Source organism: Colobus angolensis, unplaced genomic scaffold, assembly GCF_000951035.1.
Source record: "Colobus angolensis palliatus isolate OR3802 unplaced genomic scaffold, Cang.pa_1.0 Scaffold45, whole genome shotgun sequence".
Taxonomy (NCBI): Eukaryota; Metazoa; Chordata; class Mammalia; order Primates; family Cercopithecidae; genus Colobus; species Colobus angolensis.
Genome location: NW_012117932.1, coordinates 5,233,881 through 5,241,483, shown reverse-complemented (window position 1 = coordinate 5,241,483; position 7,603 = coordinate 5,233,881). Strand labels below are relative to the sequence as shown.

The following is a 7,603-nucleotide window of genomic DNA, read 5'->3' as shown; positions in this document are numbered from 1 at the left end:
AAAAAAAAAAAAAAGTTACCGGCTAATATTTGGCTGCATTGTATAGGTCCATGTTCCTTAAGCTTTTAAAATTTAAAGATAGTGAGATATCAATGTTAGGAGATTTTTGGTATTCCTTTTTTACGTAGTAATCATATAAAATTTCCTTCAAAAAAACAAATGCTCAAGGCCAGGTGCAGTAGCTTATGCCTGTAATCCCAGTACTTTGGGAGGATGAGGAGGGTGGATCGCTTGAGCTCAGGAGTTCAAGACCATCCTGGGCAACATAGCAAAACCCCATTTCTACAAAAAATATAAAATATTACCTGGGTGTGGTGGCACAGGCCTGTAATCCAGCTACTCTGGAGGCTGAGGCGGGAAAATCACCTTGTTGCAATGAGCCTGAGTAACAGAACAAGATCCTGTCTCAAAGGAATTAAAAGAAAAATAAAAAAGGTTCAAAACAAAAATTACACAGCAACATATATAGTCACACTAAAATTTCATAATCTAGGCTGGGTGCGGTGGCTCAATCACCTGAGGTCAGGAGTTCGAGACCAGCCTTGCCAGCATGGCGAAACCCCTTCTCTACTAAAATTACAAAAAAAAATTAGCCGAGTGTGGTGGCAGGTGCCTGTAATCCCAGCTACTAGGGTGGCTGAGGCAGGAGAATCGCTTGAACCCGGGAGGTGGAGGTTGCAGTGAGCTGAGGTCGTGCCACTGCATTCCAGCCTGGGCAACGAGAGTGAAACTCCAAAACTTCCTCGGAAAAAAAAAAAAGTTATAATCTAGTCATATCATAGCAGTGAAGAAATAACTGTGTAATTCTTATTTGTACTTTTTTATAAATACATATTACAAAAGTAATTCTTTTTCAAAAAATAGGAAAATTCAGAGAAGCCCAAAGAATAAAGTAAAAATCACCCACATCCCATCACCTGGCTGTAACGACGTGAAGTCAAAGTTGGGGCCTCACATATGTAGTAGTTTGGCATACAGTTACAATAGTGATTTTCTTTTTCCTTTGTAAGAAAGCACTTCAAATTAAATTTCTTCTTACCATACTTTTCTGTCAAACAAAGCAAAACTGCTGGTCAGTGTAGAAGGGGGAAAAGCAACAAATGCATATGGTGGCTTATGAAGTATAACATATTACATTAGGGAAAGAAATAAGTATTATTGCTGTTGTATTTCTGTTTGACTTGCTACTCATACAACTGGTTATCTAAGCCCAAACTCTATAATGTAAGGAAGTAATGAAAAATCTGCCTTTGAGAGCAGTGAATTCTTCAGTGTGGTTCTGGCAGGGAAGGAAGAGGGGAAGGGTTTTAAGAACCGGGGCCAAATTTCATCCTGGCAAGTTGCAGCTTTCTTCCTGAGCGTAGTTACTGGTCCAGGCACCAGGGCTCAGGAATGAGACAGACAAGAGCTTGTTTTGGTTGGCACCTCTAGGATAGTTTTGTCTGCACACTGTGCCTCTGAGGAATGGCCCCTACAAAGGGTCAGGATGCCAAAATTCTTTCATCTTTCACTTTCATTTTAAAAATGAAATCTGAATATCTCTCCATCTAATAGCAAACCACAGTAAGAGCATTTTTTTTTAAAGTCCAGACCTGCCTAGGCAGGAATCCATTTTGGTGGTTGTTGATTTTAGTGTTTTGTTCAAAGTCTCCTGTTTCTTTATGAATTCTCTTTCACACAAACTTGTTAGTGGCACTCAGTTTCCTCGGTAAACTTTCTGGTTTCTGTTTGCTGCTAGCTTTTAAAAATCTATAGACAGGCAAAAAATCTCCTGCTGCTAAAAAGCTGCGTGACCTTGGAAAAGTCACTTAACCTCTCTGGAGAAAGTTCAAGTTAGAGGGTCATAGTGGACTGGAGAGGATTTTAGAAGTCAGAGTTCTGCCCTTCCTGTTTACAGATCTGTCATTCAGAGAGGGTGACTAACTGGCCAGAAGCCAAACAGCTTTCTTGAAGTTTTATTATTTTGATTTTTAAGGAAAGGACTCCAATGAATTTGCAAATTAACTAAGCAGTGTTTGAAAAGAAAATGTGCAAGAGATATTTAAGTGTTAAAGGAAACTAAAGCTTTGAGAACTAGAGATAAGATACTTTATAATAACTATCCAAATTGGTTTGTTGGAAGCAAACGTGAACTGTGTAAAATGTGGAGCATTTGATGCACCAAGAAATATTTACTGACTGCCCACTTGGAACCTGAAAGTTCAGTGGGGAACCAAGAAGATAATTATAATGTAATAAGTGCTCTGCCTGATTAAAAACTGCAGTGTTCTCATGAGAACTAGGAAAGGCCTTCAGAAGGACACTCCTGACGTCTTCTTGGAAGAGGTCAAACGTAAGCTCAGATCTGAAGGAAAAACCAGAGGAAAGAATATCCCTAACAAGCAATCGATTGCACATGCAAACCCAGGGAGCCTGATGGGTTGAATAACTAAAGGAAAAGTGGTCAGGAGGATGTAGAGTTCTGAGACGTGAACGGTGAGCAGGGACTCTTACCTGAGGGCAGATTTATAAACTGCAGACTGACAGGACCTGCTGGAGGGTTTCCGCGCTTCCTCTCAGTGTACGCAATTTAGTTTGGAAACAGAAAGACAGACCCAGTGAGACTAAGTAGAAAAGTATTTCTCCAAATATTTTGACCTACAAAATGCATTTTCCCTGTTGCCCAGTATGTACACAGATCCGGGGACAAGCACACACAAACTGAAAGAAGTTTCCCAACAAGACTTAATTTTTCGACACAGGATGTATGCTGACATTTTCTGCCTAACCTTTTGCATTTTCTAAATGGTGAAACTGCATGACTCATCTGATTTCACTACCCATTAAGTCACAACTCAGAGTTGGAGAAACCTTGGGTTAAGGAAGTTGCTGTGATACTCCAGAAGAGAACATTTAAAACTATAGGATCTAGGGAAGCAGAAAGATGCACAGAAGGATGTGGAATGATTCCAGAGGGATGTAAGAGATCGAAGAGGACCCAAAAGAGTGCTTACAGATAATGCCGAGTTTTGGCTTGAACACGGGGCAGACCAAGGGATCGTGTACTGAGATAGGGAACCTTAAGTGAAAGATGAGAAACTTGAGAAATGCCCGATTCTTTTGTGTGTGTGTGTGTGTGTGTGTGTGTGTTTCTGTAAACACAAATATGCTCCTTAATTTGAAGTACATCCCAAGAAAAACATGTAACTCCAGAAAATGCCCAAGTTTTATTAAAAGAAGAAGGGAAATGGCAGAAATGGAAAGAAGGGCATCAGTGGAGAGGGGTGGACTCGAGCACTTAGGCACAAGATTCCACTTGGACAGGACAGGCAAGCTTCAAATCCCCGAGGAAGCAGACAGCCCATATCAGACTCACCTGATGCTTTGCTGCAGCTGCTATGGGGCTTTTGTAAGCTGGGAATGGGTTAAGCATAGCCCCGGCTGTTCATTCAGCCACAATGTTGGCAGGAGTTAGCTTCTTTACACATAAAGTTGGCATCAAATTTGGAATTCACAATCACTAGTTCACAAACGTCACAGGCATTTCTTAGGCACTTCTTATATAAATGGAAATACCATTAACTTTCTTCTTCATGCACGCTCTCTGACAGCATCGGGTCAAAGGGACTTTTTTCCTGCCTCTTTTCATAGCTTCCACCGTCCCCATCCTTCTTCTAAATCTGTAATTTTGCAAAGCCGTAGGGAGTGGTGGTAGCCTGTGGCGAGTTGAAGATTTTGAACAATAGGTGTTTCTGAGCCGAGTTTATTGAAAGGGTCTTGTCTGTGTCCTGGGGGAGATTGTAAATGAGATGTCAACAGGAGCTCTTTTGTGTGGATGGCATTCATCCTGAAAGAGAGGAATTCCCTTACTGTGCTAGTATTTAAAGTACATTTGTTGCTGCTTTTGCTAAAACTTTTTATCCAACTGCCAGAGCTAACAGCAATGAATGAGTCACTTGGTGTGATTGTAACTTCCTTCCCTCCTTAGCAAAGCAATGACTCAGTCATTTACATTTAGAAAGGCAGGCTCCTAAGAAGATTTCTTGGATTTTCATCAGCTTGAGCCTCTTTTCTTGACCATCACGTGGGCTTGATCTGTCAGCAATCCTGTTAACCCCGGGTGAGGGGAGTTTAGCCGGGCTGTTTTTCTCCCTCCCTGGAAAACTTCTTGCTGTTTTGCTCCTTTCTTTTTTAAAACCAAGGAGAAAGACAAACACAATTTCCTGCCTTAAGCCCTTTTCCTTTCTCTCTCCCTCCCCCTCTTTTTTTTTTTTGTAAAGGACAGGCAATTTCAGTTTACTATAATTACCCTGGGCTGAGGTTTGACTAACTCCACCTTTAGATGATAAGGCAACCGTTTTATTACCTCGCTGCCAGGTGCCTGAGGGTGACAAGACTTGCCTTTATCTGGTGACCGGACAAGGTTATCAGCAACTGCAAATGGGCTGAACCTCGGAGCAGGGGCCATCAAAATGCTTCCCTCCCCTTGATCCATTTCCCAACCCTTTATTGGTAGTTCATTTCAATCCGAAGACTAGCTCTAGTTTCTGCAAGTTTTTCCGCATTCCAGCACCTTAGCTCTATGGTCCTGTGTTCTCTCTGGAACACAGGCAGCGGCAACAGCAATCTTAACTATGAGCAGTCAGTTGCCCCCATGAGCCCAGAGCACAAGCATGAAGTCTCAACCACAGTCCAGCACACCACACGCAGGATATATTCGCGACCTCTGGCTTAGTCGATCTGCAGTATTTATAGTTGCTTTTTCAGAGTTGATACTTAATAACATCTTTGGCCTATGATGCTAGAAATCCCTCCAAAATAAAATCGTATTGCTTGTGCTTTCTATGGTTCCTTTTGAAAACTGGAATATAATCCACACCAGGAAGCAGTGCCGTGCTTGTTTGAGATAATAAACATATCTACTGCTCGATTTATATCTGCAGTTCATGAACTTATTTGTCTACCAACACAAGTTTCTTTTTTTTTTTTTTTTTTTTGGACGGAGTCTCGTCCTGTCTCCCAGGCTGGAGTGCAGTGGTGCGATCTCGGCTCACTGCAAACTCCGCCTCCCGGGTTCACATCATTCCTCTGCCTCAGCCTCCCCAGTAGCTGGGAGAGTGGCTGGGACTACAGGTGCCCGCCACCACGCCTGGCTAATTTTTTGTATTTTTAGTAGAGACGGGGTTTCACTGTGTTAGCCAGGATGGTCTCAATCTCCTGACCTCGTGATCCGCCCACCTCGGCCTCCCAAAGTACTGGGATTACAGGCGTGAGAGCCACTGCCCCCAGCCAACACAAGTTTATTCTTTAATTCAAACTATGTTACCTGCACTGTCTCGGTTATCTGTTGGGTGAGAAATGTGGTATAAGAGCACACATTTCGGGAAATGGTTTCCAAAAAGTGTGTACTAGGCAGAGGTTGAATGAATGAAGAACGCACTTGCAAACAGGCTTTTAGGCCAGTGTCCTGGGCAGCATCAAAGCAGAGCGACACCCGGCTTGTACCTAGCACGGAGCTGCCCTCCTGTCAGTGCAAATTATAGTGGGCCAAGGTAAAGAATGTAGCTTTTATTTATTTATTTATTCATTCGAGGAGTCGTCTCGCACTGTAGCCCAGGCTGGAGTGCAGTGACCCAATCTCCACTCACTGCAACCTCCCCCTCCCAGGTTCAAACGATTCGCCTGCCTCAACCTCCTGAGTAGCTGGGATTACAGGCGCCTGCCACCACACCCAGCTTATTTTTTTATTATTATTATTTTTTATTTAGAGATGGAGTCTCGCTCTGTCACCATGGCTGGAGTGCGGTGGTGTGATCTGGGCTCACTGCAACCTCCACTTCCTGGGTTCAAGCGATTCTCCTGCCTCAGCCTCCCAAGTAGCTGAGATTACTGGGACAGGCCACCATGCCCAGCTAATTTATTTGAATTTTTGGTAGAGACGGGGTTTCCCCATGTTGGTCAGGCCGGTCTCGAACTCCTGACCTCAAATGATCGGCCCACCTCGGCCTCCCAGAGTGCTGAGATTACAGGCATGAACCACCACGCCCAGCCATAGGTTTTATTTATTTTTCTATCTGTGAAATCGAACTGCAGCCTGAGGGTAGCAGATGGGAAAGGAGGGATGGGGAAGAGAATGGAAAGATGAGTTAAAACACACACACACACACACACACACACACACACACACACACCCTTGCAAATGTGAAGTGTTCATCTGTAAGACTGCATCAGATTACTCCATTCTGGGCTGGGCGCAGTGGCTCACACCTGTAAACCCAGCACTTTGGGAGGCCGAGGTGGGTGCATTGCTTGAGTTCAGGAGTTCGAGACCAGCCTGCAACATGGTGTAACCCCATCTCTACTAAAAATACAAAAAATAGCCGGCACGGTGGCAGGTGCCTGTAATCCCAGCCACTTGGGAGGCTGAGGTGGCAGAATTGCTTTAGCGGGGGAGGTGGAGGTTGCAGTGAGCTGAGATCACATGATTGCACTCCAGCCTGAGCCACAGGGTGAGACTCTGTCTCAAAAAAAAAAAAAAAAGATGACTCCATTCTGTAATGTATATAGACATCATTCTACAGTGTGGAAAGAAACAGTTCAAATCCCCTGCTAGGGCCCTTATTATCATTATAATAAAAATGAATAAAAAGAATGCTTCTGGCTGAGCATGGTAGCTCATGTCTAAATCCCAGCACTTCGGGAGGCTGAGGCAGGTAGATCACCTGAGGTCCGGGATTTGAGACCAACCTGGCCAACGTGGTGAAACCCCATCTCTAATAATACAAAAATTAGCTGGGAGTGGTGGTGCACACGTGTAATCCTAGCTACTTGGGAGGCTGAGACAGGAGAATTGCTTGAACCTGGGAGGTGGAGGTTGCAGTGAGGAGGGATCGTGTGTGCCACTGCACTCCAGCCTGGGCAATAAGAAGGAAACTCCGTCTCAAGAAAAACCCAAAAATAAACCAAAAGAATGTTTCTGAGTACAGTGTGTGAATCACACACATGGTGATGAACGAATGAACACCCAGAACTCCAACAGGAGACAATGTCAGAAGTATTAACAAATCTGACCTTGACCCTGGGCAACACAGTGAGACCCCATCTTTACAAAAAGTTTTTAAAAAATTAGCTGGATGTGGTGGTGTGTGCTTGTGGTTCCAGCTATTCCGGACGCTGAGGTGGGAGGATCACTTGAGCCTGGGAGTTAGAGGATGCAGTGAGCCATGATCACGCCACTGCACTCCAGCCCAGGCAACAGAGCGAGACACTGTCTCTTAAAAGAAATAAAAATAAAAATAAATAAATAAATAAATAAATAAAATTGGCCAGCAGTGGTGGCTCACACCTGTAATCCCAACATTTTGGGAGGCCAAGGTGGGTGGATCACAAGGTCAAGAGATGGAGACCATCCTGGCCCACATGGTGAAACCCCATCTTTGCTAAAAATACAAAAATTAGCCGGGCGTGGTGGCGCCCTCCTGTAGTCCCAGCTACTCAGGAGGCTGAGGCAGGGGAATTGCTTGAACCCGGGAGGTGGACGTTGCAGTGAGCTGAGATCGCCACTGCACTCTAGCTTGACAACAGAGGGAGACTCCGTCTCAAAACAAAACAAAACAAAACAAAA

At 44.1% G+C, this 7,603-nt stretch overlaps 1 protein-coding gene across 1 annotated transcript in view; it reads left to right on the top strand.

The window, feature by feature from the left end:
* The window catches only part of DLGAP1 (discs, large (Drosophila) homolog-associated protein 1), a 691,004-nt gene that overhangs the window by 554,747 nt on the left and 128,654 nt on the right, over nt 1-7,603 (top strand). The window lies entirely within an intron of this gene.